Here is a 10,989-nt window from a genome sequence, read left to right on the forward strand (position 1 = left end):
GGAACGAAAGGAATTTATTGACGGTGCCCATGTCTAAACCCCAGACCCCATAGTCTAAAACCCCTAACCCTAATCCCAGTCCCCATAGACCAAAACCCCTAACCCTTAACACGATTGGATTGATATTAATTTTATTTTACGTAGTAACTATAAATGAAATATGAATGACTCACAAAATATTATCAAGTGTATTTATTATAACATGTAGTCAATTGACCTGTAGTCAATTGATACATCTAATATGCCAAGTAGAAGGCTTTAATATAAATATATACAGACATAACAATTCCACAGAAATATGTATCAAGAAATATAATTAAGCCTCTAAATTGCATATATTAGAAGGGTTAAATCATATCTCCTTGCCAACTTAGTGCACCAGCAGGACTCAAAAAATAGTGCGTAAATTCATCTCTTATTGTGAAACCCACTCTCGGACCACGAAGACAAGGGAAATCAGCTGGTTCCATATTGTGTGCCAGCGTGTCTTCAAAATGTACACCATCTCTCTCCCGTACCAAATTATATAATACACATGCTGCTTTTATAACTTTACATGCATTTTCAACTTTTAGGTTTATTGGTTTAAGAAAAATTTGCCATTTGTTAGCTAGTATACCAAAAGCACATTCAACTAGTCTATGTGTGTGACCGAGCCGGTAATTGACTATTCTCTTCCGGGTGTCAAGATTTCTCAGTGAGTAGGGCTTCAATAGATGTTCATGGATAGCAAACGTCTTATCAGCCACAAAAATAAATGGCATATCAGGACCCTCTGTCCCGGGCAATGGTCAGTTATCAGGCAAATCAAGTTGATTAGAAGCAAGGATTATCCAACATGCCGGAACTGAACCCGGTCACAGTGGCCTCAACAGCCACTGAAGGGGAAATGGAACAGGCCACTACAGATCCCGCAATAACTATATCATGGCCCATGATTAATACAGGTGAAATGGAGAAAGGGACCTGGGATATGCAAGCATACAGTATATTCGATCATTGCCTACAAGAGAAGATATGGACATGTAGATGTACAGATCAGAAATGATAAACTTCATATATAACTCAGATTTACAATGTTTGAAAATATCTGTACAAGATACCCAAGAAAGAATGAATACCCTAGACACTAAATTATCGATTATGTAACAGAAACTGACACAGGCTGAAGTTAGATACAAGGAGCAAGATAACTGTTTAAAATATGTCATTATCACCATAGAAAATAGGAATAAACTGAATAATATTAGAGTCAGAGGCTTGCCTGAAGCAACTGGTCCTGAGGAATTCATGCCAACTTTGGATCGAACACATAGATCATTGGGTCCTAAAAACTCATATCCGGCTAAACCAAGAGATGTAATTTGTAGGAAACACTATTTTCACATAAAGGAAAAGATCATGGCAGCCGCACGCCAGTGTAGGACTATAGACTTTGATGGAGCACAATTAATGTTGCTACATGATCTTTCTAGACACACTCTGTCCTTAAGGTAAGCAATAAAACCTCTTTTAGAAATTTTGCAAGAGAAAAACATTCTTTATAAATGGAGATTCCCATTCCAACTTCAGGTTCATTACAAAGGGCAAGTTATTATATTTCGGGATTTCTGCATGTTTTTTTGAAGAATCTCCAGCTTCCTGAAATGGAACTACCACAATGGCCCCAAAACGTACACTAGCTCAGTATTTTGATCTCCAAGAAAAGGCAGGAGATCACTTTAATAATTTTTTGGGGGGAAAATTTTCTCTGCATGAGGTGTTATGAAATGATAATAGAAGATACTTGAGCTAAATGGAGGAATAACAGGGACACTGGGGAATGAGTCGGGGGAGAGGGGAGGAGGAGGGAGGTTAATAAGGATGAGAGTGGGGTGGCAAAAAGGTAGGCTATGGGAGGAGTTCTCCATATTTTGTTTTTTCTCTTTGGGGTACTTAACACTGAGGAATAAATGTGACACTGAAAATTGAGATTTTGCACACTAGAGGCGAGAATAGAATTACCAGTATATTCACTGCTATAATGTTTATTAGGGGGAGAGGTTGTGAATGTACACTGGTGGATATTTGAATGGGAATTTAGGGATACAAAACTTCCCAGACTTCCCTCCTTTTTAAAAAAACAAAAACAAATATTAATGATAATAATGATGTACACATTTACAGTATCTCACAAAAGTGGTGACACTTTGCTACAATGTAAAGTAGTGAATGTACAGCTTGTATAAGCCCTTGGACACACGGTCAGACATTCCAACAACAAAATCCGTCTGATTTTTTCAGATGGATTTTGTCCGAAACTGGTGTTGCATACACACGGTCGGACAAAGTTGTCAGAGAATCCGATCGTTCGTAACGTGATGACGTTTTTTTAGTTACGACGGGACTACATTCAGGCTAGTAGCCAATAGCTTTGGTCTAGGAATTTGATCTGAGCATGCGTAGCACTTTGTCCGATCGGAATTCTCTATAAACTATTGGACAAAGTCCGATTGGATCATGTTGTCAGAAAATTTTATATCTAGCTCTCAAACTTTGTTGGTCGGACATTCCAACGGAAAAAGTCAGATGAAGCCCACACACAGTCGGATTATCTGACAACATGGTCCGATCGGACATTTTCCATCGGAATGTCCAACCGTGTGTACAAGGGCTTACAGTGTAAATGTGCTGTGCCCTCAAAATAACTCAACACACAGCCATTAATGTCTAAACCGCAGGCAACAAAAGTGAGTACATCCCTAAGTGAAAATGTCCAAATTGGGCCCATATAGCCATTTTACCTCCTTGGTGTCATGTGACTCGGTAGTGTTACAAGGTCTCAGGTGTGAATGGGCAGCAAGTGTGTTACTTTTGGGACCAGCCAAGATTCCGACTATGTATGAGCAGACTGATATACCCAAGTTGATCGATTGTTCAATTTGGATACAACCAGCTTGTTGGATTTCTTATGTGATTATTGCCAGCAGCTATAGCCGCTAGCAATAACCACTGTTTGTTCTCCCGGCCAAGATGGCTCTCCCCACCGACAGAACACACTGGCTGCATAGTAAGGATTCCCCCATCAACACTGACAGGAAATAAAATGGCTCTATCTATGGCCAGCTTGATACATGAGGTGTGTTACTGGCCAGTTCACCAGGTCAAAACATGGGGAAAAAGTTGTCTTTGGTTAAAAAAATGTCAATAAAACGTATATTTTTTGGTTTATGCAAAAGTTATAATGTTTACAATCTAGGGTACATTTTCTGGAATTTACACAAATTTTAGTTTATGACTGCCTATCTCATTTCTTGAGGTGCTAAAATGGCAGAGCAGTAAACCCCCCCCCCATGACCTCATTTTGGAAAGTAGACACCCCAAACTATTTGCTAAGAGGCACGTTGAGTATTTTGCAGATCTGGCATTTTGTCACAAAGTTTTGAAATTTGAAAAAAAAAATTTTTTTTCTTAATTTTCAAAAACAAATGAGAGCTGCAAAATACTCACCATGACTCTTTTTTTTTTTTTTATCCAATAAAATTTGTATTAAGTTTGTATAGGTACATTACAGGCATATTCACTTAGCATTCAATGTTGCATCACAGTAGACATACACTTTAGTTCAGTGCAATTTATTCAAACAGAAAGCAGTTTCCTATGTACCAATCACCATTAACGTCACTTTATTCCCTTTATCGTTTCACCTCTCACAATCCTCACCTAAGATTTACTCCCAACAGTCTATCCACTATCAAGTCCTCCTGGGCTAGTCCCGGTATATCCAGCCACATTGCCCATAATTTCTCAAACTTGTGTGTGCTACCTCTATGTTGGTATATACATTTTTCCATACGTAGTGTCTTTCCAATATTTTCGATCCATTCTTTCATGGTCGGAGGAGCCTCGTCTCTCCAATGCAGCATAATTAGTTTCCTTGCCTGGAGTAAGACTCTATGCACAGCCTCTCTGCAGTGTTCTTCCCACTCGTATTCCTCCAAAGCACCCAAGAGGCACGCTCACTGTGGGAGGGATATTTTAAATACTGAGTTGACCGTGTTCACCACATCAGCCCAGTATGTATGTAGTTTGGGGCAACGCTATAGCATGTGGATGAGACTACCGTGTTCTCTTTTACACCTAGTGCATATGGGGTCAAGCTGCGGGTTCATCAAGTGAAGCCTGTGAGGGGTGTAGTACGTTCTGAGCAGGATATACAACTGTGTCAGACTTTGAGATACATTTAATGAGCATTTACCCACTGCCTGGAATACTTCCTCCCACTATTCCCCATCTAGCTGTCCAGCATCAGCCTCCCACTTTTCCCTGACCTTCAGAGGATGCCGCCCCATCACGGACTGCAACAGGATAGCATAGCATTGAGATATAAATCCTTTGGATGAGGCGGCATCCTCCAAGAGGCTGAACACAGGGGTCGGGGACCATCTCCACTCTAAGGAGCGACTTTGTGCTGCCACAGCGTGACTATGTTTTATATATTGAAAGTACATTGATGACGGAAGACCATAGGTTTCCTTTAAATCCTCAAATGGGTGCAGTACCTGTTACGGAATATGTGTTTGAGGTGTGTGATCCCGTATCTCCTCCAGCTATTTCCCGCTTGTAGCTTGACCAGTTCTGTGTATGTGTCATTCCATCAAATGGGGCTGTACTCAATGTAACCTTCTGCATTTTGAATATATTTGGATTTATTCTATACTTTTTGAATTAAATTGAGGGTAGGGTATTTCTTGTGAAAGTACATTGTGCATTAATAGTTTTTGTGAGGAGCTTTGTGGCCTATACTCCGCCCCCTGCTGATGGAAACATACCAATAAGGTGCTGCAGCTGAGCCGCCAAGTAGTAGATTCAAGAGTTTGGCAATGCCAAGCCCCCGATATCTTTGGGCCTTTGCAAATGTTCTAGATTAATCCTAGGATTTTTATCTTTTCATATAACACTGCGGAAAATAGTGTTTATGGTGGAGAATGTCTTCAGTGGGATGATCATGGGGGGTGTTGTGAAGAAAGTACAATAGTTGCGGCATAAGGATCATCTTAATTAAGTTCACCCTACCAGCAACTGAGAGGAAGAGTGGTTTCCAAGTTTTAGCCTCAACCCGAAACCTCAGTAGTAGGGGGGCAATGTTTAATTGTAAAAAGTCCCTAGGTTTGGCTGTAATTTGGATTCCCAGGTATTTAAAGGACGTGGCCATGGGTATAGAGCAAGCAGAATTGATTATCTGTGTATCGTCCCCATCTAACAGGAGCAGGGCGGATTTTGACCAATTGATAAGTAAGCCTGAGAATTCTCCAAATCTGGAAATGTTGGCATGGCTTCCTTAAGGGAGGTATCCATTTCTTTTAGCGTAGAGCATGACCTTTTCCTGAATGCCACTGTAGCAGAAGCCTGCAATGTTTTGGTTCGCCCTGATGTCTATAGCCAGTAGCTCTATTGCTAATGTGAAGAGGAGGGGGGACAGGGGGCAACCCTCGTTCCCCTCCTCAATGCGAAGCTCCGAGAAAGGGAGCCAAAGCTCCTAATGGCCTCCCGTGGTTGGTTGTATAGTAATTTAACCCAGGAGATGTAATTCGGGCCGAAGCCAAATTTCCATAGAATTGACCATAGATAATTCCAGTCTATGCTGTCAAACGCCTTGGTGGCATCCAAGGACAGCAGAGCCCTACTACCCATGTTATCTGGCTATGATTGGATATTGAGGAATAGCCTCCCTCAAATTGACTGCTGTAGATTTATTGGGCATGAAGCCGGCTTGGTCATTATGCACAATAAATGTAATCACCTCATTCAACCTAATTGCCAGTGCTTTTGCTAATATTTTCACATTGCTTTGGGGCAGCGAAATTGGGCGGTATGCCCCTGGGTCTACTGGGTCCTAACCTGGTTTAAGTAGTAGGACTATGCTCGCTTTGGACATGGAGGGGGGAAGGGCCTCCCTCACTCTAACTTCATTGAAGACATGTAGTAACTGTGGCACAGTACCTCTGAATTGTTTTTGTAGACTTCTATGGGTAGTCCATCCTCCCCTGGGGCCTTACAGTTGGGAAAGGTCCCCGCTGCTGTCTGTAGTTCTTCCACTCCAAGTGGGGCCTCCAGTAGAGCTCGCTGACTCTGACAATTCAGGGAAAGTAATTTGGCTCAGGTATAGATCCAAGTCCTCTTGGGTGTATGCCGTACCAGGTTTGTACAGGGTCTCATAAAAACCAGTTAGCTCCTGCATAATCAGTTCTGGCTGGCTCTCTAAGTTGCCCGCTTAGGACCTAATAGCTCCTATAGCAGGCAAGCCTCACCATGAATCTTAGCAAATACCTTGGGGTGTCTACTTTCCAAAATTGGGTCATTTGTGGGGGTTTTGTGCCATCTTGACATTTCAGGGCCTCCGTAACTGTGATAGTTAGTCAGGAAGTGAAATCACTATTTTACTCCCTTAGAAAGCCTGAAGGCGGTGATTGGTTTTCGTGGTCCTGGAAGCAGCTAGGCTCCCAAAAAGTCTCACACATGTGGTATCCCGTACGCAGGAGAAGCAACAGAATGTATTTTGGGGTGCAATTCCACATATGCCCATGGCATGTTTGAGAAATATATCATTTAGTGACAACTTTGTGCAGCAAAAAAAAAGTTTGCAATTTTCCAGAAACTTATGGCAAAGTATAAAATATTCTATGGACTCAACATGCCTATCAGCAAATAGCTTGGGGTGTCTACTTTACAAAAGGGGGTTTTGAGGTGTCTTGGCATTTTATGCACAACATTAGAAGCTTATGTCACACATCACCCACTCTTCTAACCACTTGAAGACAACCCTTTCTGACACTATTCATTTACATGAAAAAAAAAAATTTGAGAAAATTACTTTAAACCCCCAAACATTACATATTTTTTTAAAGCAAAGGCTTTTTTCACACAGTATTTGTGCATCGATTTTTCAAATGCAATTTTTGGGGAAAAAAAACACTTTTTTAAATTTTAATGCACTAAAACACACTATATTGCCCAAATGTATGATGAAATATATATAAAAAAATGATCTTATGCTGAGTATATGGAGTACCAAACACGACATGCTTTAAAATTGCGCACAAACGTGCAGCGCTGAGAAACTAGGTACATTTTTAAAAGCCTTTAAAATCCTTTACAGGTTACCACTTTAGATTTAAAGAGCTCTATTGCTAAAATGACTGCCCTCAATCTGATACCTCACATGCATGGTGCAATTGCTGTTTACATATCACACCACTTACGTTCGCCTTTTATTATTTAATTTTGCTTTTTTATTTTATTTTTAAACTGTTACTTTCATTTTATTTAATTTTTTTTAATAATTTTTATTGTTATCTCAGGGAATGTAAATATCCCCTATGTTAGCAATAGGTAGTGACAGGTACTCTTTATTTTAAAAATTGGGGTCTAGTAGACCCTAGATCTCTCCTCTGCCCTCAAAGCATCTGACCACACCAAAATCGGTGTGATAAAATACTTTCCCAATTTCCCAATGGTGCTGTTTATATCCGGCGAAACCTAAGTTAGGAAATGCTCATAGCTTCTGGTTTCTTAGGCCATAGAGATGAGTGGAGCCATTCTGGTCTCCAAACAGCTCTATGGTCAGCTGGCGTAACCACCGGCTGCATTCTCGGGTTCCCTGTTGGGACAGGAGAACCCGAGAAAACCATGGAAGAAGATGGGGGAGCCATTCCCTCCCACTGTTTGTAAAAGCAGTCTAGAGGCTAATTAGCCAATAGGATTGTTTTTACATGAAAGCCAACCACTGGCTTAAAAGAATGATACCAAGATGATACCTAAACCTACAGGCATCGTTCTGGTATAACCACTCAAAGTCTAGCAACATACCAGTACGTTGCTGGTCCTTGTTGGGCATATATGTTAATGTTCTTTTCTTCATGCAGCCTGTGGGCTGAACGAAAAAAAAAAAAAGAGATTGATCGATGGGTATGCCCACCATTGGAATACCGCCACCCACTTCTAATGATGCATCATTTTTCTTTTTTAACTGTGGTGGTGAAAACACCTCCTACAGTGCTGGAGTCGCTGATTTACATAAATTACTTAAATAAAATCAGTGCTGCAGCTGAATGCCTGCTAAGCAAATGATGATTAACAATAAAACAAAGTAACATTACAGTATAACAGTAAGGCATACCATACCTGCAAAGCAAATAAAATAAAACATAGTAAAATTAAAAAAACATTTTTTAATGCAATCTGTGCCTAAAAAAATATATGCTGAAGCATGGGGCAATCCACCCCTAATGTTAGGAGCAAATCGCTCCTCCACCCCTTTGGCATCTATGTTCTTTTATTTAACTGTGGTGGTGAAATCACCTCCTACAGCGCTGGAGTCATGGCATTACATATCATGGGAGCAAATGCTGCTGCTTTCAGAATAAATAAACCCGCGTTTCAGCTGAATGGAGTACCTGCTAAGCAAATGATGGTTTTATCTCTGAAGTTGATCCCCTTTTTAATGCATGCCAATATTCTGTTTGCTTTGTTAGCAGCAGCTTGGCATTACATGTCATTGCTGAGCCTATCATCTACTAGGACCCCCAGATCCTTTTCCATTCTAGATTCCCACAGAGGTTCTATAGGTGTATAGATTGTATTCATATTTTTGCCACCCAAATGCATTATACATTTTTCTACATTAAACCTCGTTGCCCACCCCATTAATTTGTTCAGATCTCCTTGCAAGGTTTTCAGGCAACTGTGTGTACATATACACGTTCCCACCGGAAGTGTATCACTCCCGGGCAGAAGTGATGCACATCGGCCCGACCGACGGCTGCTGCGCATGTCCAGGGAGAAGCTACTGACGCAGCGGCAGCCGGCCAATACACAGACAGCAGAGGAGGGAATCGGGGAGAATCACAGGTCACCCCATATCCCCATCAATCACCACACATCCAGTGTGTGGCAATTGACGGGGATATGAGGTGACCTGTGGTTCTCCCCGATCCCCTCCTCTGCTGTCTGTGTATTAGCCGGCTGCCGCAGCATCAGTGGCGTCTACCGGCGCATGCGCAGCAGCCGGTCAGGCAGATGTGTGTCACTTCCACCCGGGAGTGATGCACTTCCAGTCGGGACGTGTATATTTACACACAGTTTGACTGATGATACCAGCAGACGCTGACTGAATACCACGTGATCAACACTACACAGCATGGCTCTAAATTCTTTAGAGGAAACAACCCTATATACTACCCTGTATATATTTATATATTTCTATGCCCTTACTGAGTCACCTATGTGTTTTACATTGTACTCTCCTACTTTTATCATAGGTGTTAGCCTTTGTGAGCCTCCAGACTGCTTCCTTACAATACTCAAACAGATTGCTTAACCACATGAATGCTGGCCATTATCACCTGTGCTCCTCTATGTTTGTGTTATGCCGCATACATGACTGGACTTTCCGGCAGACTAGGTCCGACGGTCTTACCGACTGACTTTTCAGCAGAGTTCCGATGGACTTCTGAAAGAACGGACTTGGCCACACACGAACGGACTAAGTCGAACAGACATCACGTTTTGAACGTGATGACGTAAGACGGGACTAAAAAAAGAAGTTCAATAGCCAGTAGTCAATAGCTTCCCTTACGTCGTATTTGGTCTGTCGGACCAGCATACAGACAAGCGGTTTTCTCAATAGGAATTGAGCCCATCGGACAGATTTGAAACATGTTCTATTTCTAGGTCCGTCGGATTTTATAATGAAAAACTAGCCCACACACGATCAGATTGTCCGACAGACTGATCCCGTCGGACCTAGTCTGCCAGAAAGTCTGGACGTGTGTACGCGGCATTAATGTTTACCCCTCCTTGGATATATCCACGTAATCTTGCTTACCAGCAACATATCACGCTATCTTCTCTGCGTCTGACGATTACTCGGTAAGCTTTGTGTCTTTCCTTTTATCCCTGTTCCCGCGTGTTTTTTTTTTTTTTTGCACTACAATAATATATAATTTAAATATAAAACACTACTGTTTCCTTGTAGTCTCCTCAGCATTTAAATATACTTAAAAACATCATATCCATTGTATGTATACCTCCGTTCCGACCAGACAAAAAAGGAGACTACACAGTGCTCACTGCATTTCCATTTATTAAAACATGAAAAAGGTAATTGCACTCAAACATTAACCTGAGTAGGGAGTCGCTTCACTATCTCTCCCTTCCCTGTCCGTAAACTGGCTATGTCTTGTGTGATGACGTCACAGCACAAGCTCTACCTAAGGTATATGCGAGTTGGAGTGCACCATTTATGTTTTTTTTATTGTGTGAATCACATTTGTGTTGACAAGCTCTAAGACAGAGGAGGGGTATTAGACAGTACCACAGGGAAAGTGGGATTATACATTTTCTATTTAAAGTGGTTGTAAACCCTTACAAACCACTTTGACCTACAGGTAAGCCTAGATTAAGGCTTATCTGTAGGTCCAAGAAATATCTCCTAAACCTACACGGTTTAGGAGATATTTACAAAAAGACAGCCACTGCTGTCTACGGCGCATGCGCACAGCACTGCTGACACCGCTCTCTCTCCTCTCACTGTACCGATTTGTTTACAAGTGATTTCTCCGTCAGTTGACGGAGCGATTACGTGGTAAACGGCCACGATGAGCGTCCGTTTACCGTTATCCATGATGCACCGGATCCACAGGACCTGGCAGTCACGGATGCTCTCGAGTGCGCGCCCCAGGGGTCGTGTGAGAGCGGAATTCTGGGAGGACGTCATATGACGGCCTCCCAGAGTTAAGCAACCACCCTGTAGCCATCATTTGGCTATGGGCCGGTTGTTAAGTGGTTAAACATTGATATATCCACAAAAAACAAACTCATTTAACTGCAACGGGGGTTGATTTACTAAAGGCAAATCCACTTTGCACTACAAGTGCAATCGCTATAGATCTGAGGGAGACATGCAGGGAAAATAAACAGCATTTTTACTTGTAAATGATTGAATGATAA

The sequence above is a fragment of the Lithobates pipiens genome, unplaced genomic scaffold (assembly GCF_037356315.1).
Source record: "Lithobates pipiens isolate NorthernLeopardFrog02 unplaced genomic scaffold, aLitPip1_a1.2 Scaffold_16, whole genome shotgun sequence".
Lineage (NCBI taxonomy): Eukaryota > Metazoa > Chordata > Amphibia > Anura > Ranidae > Lithobates > Lithobates pipiens.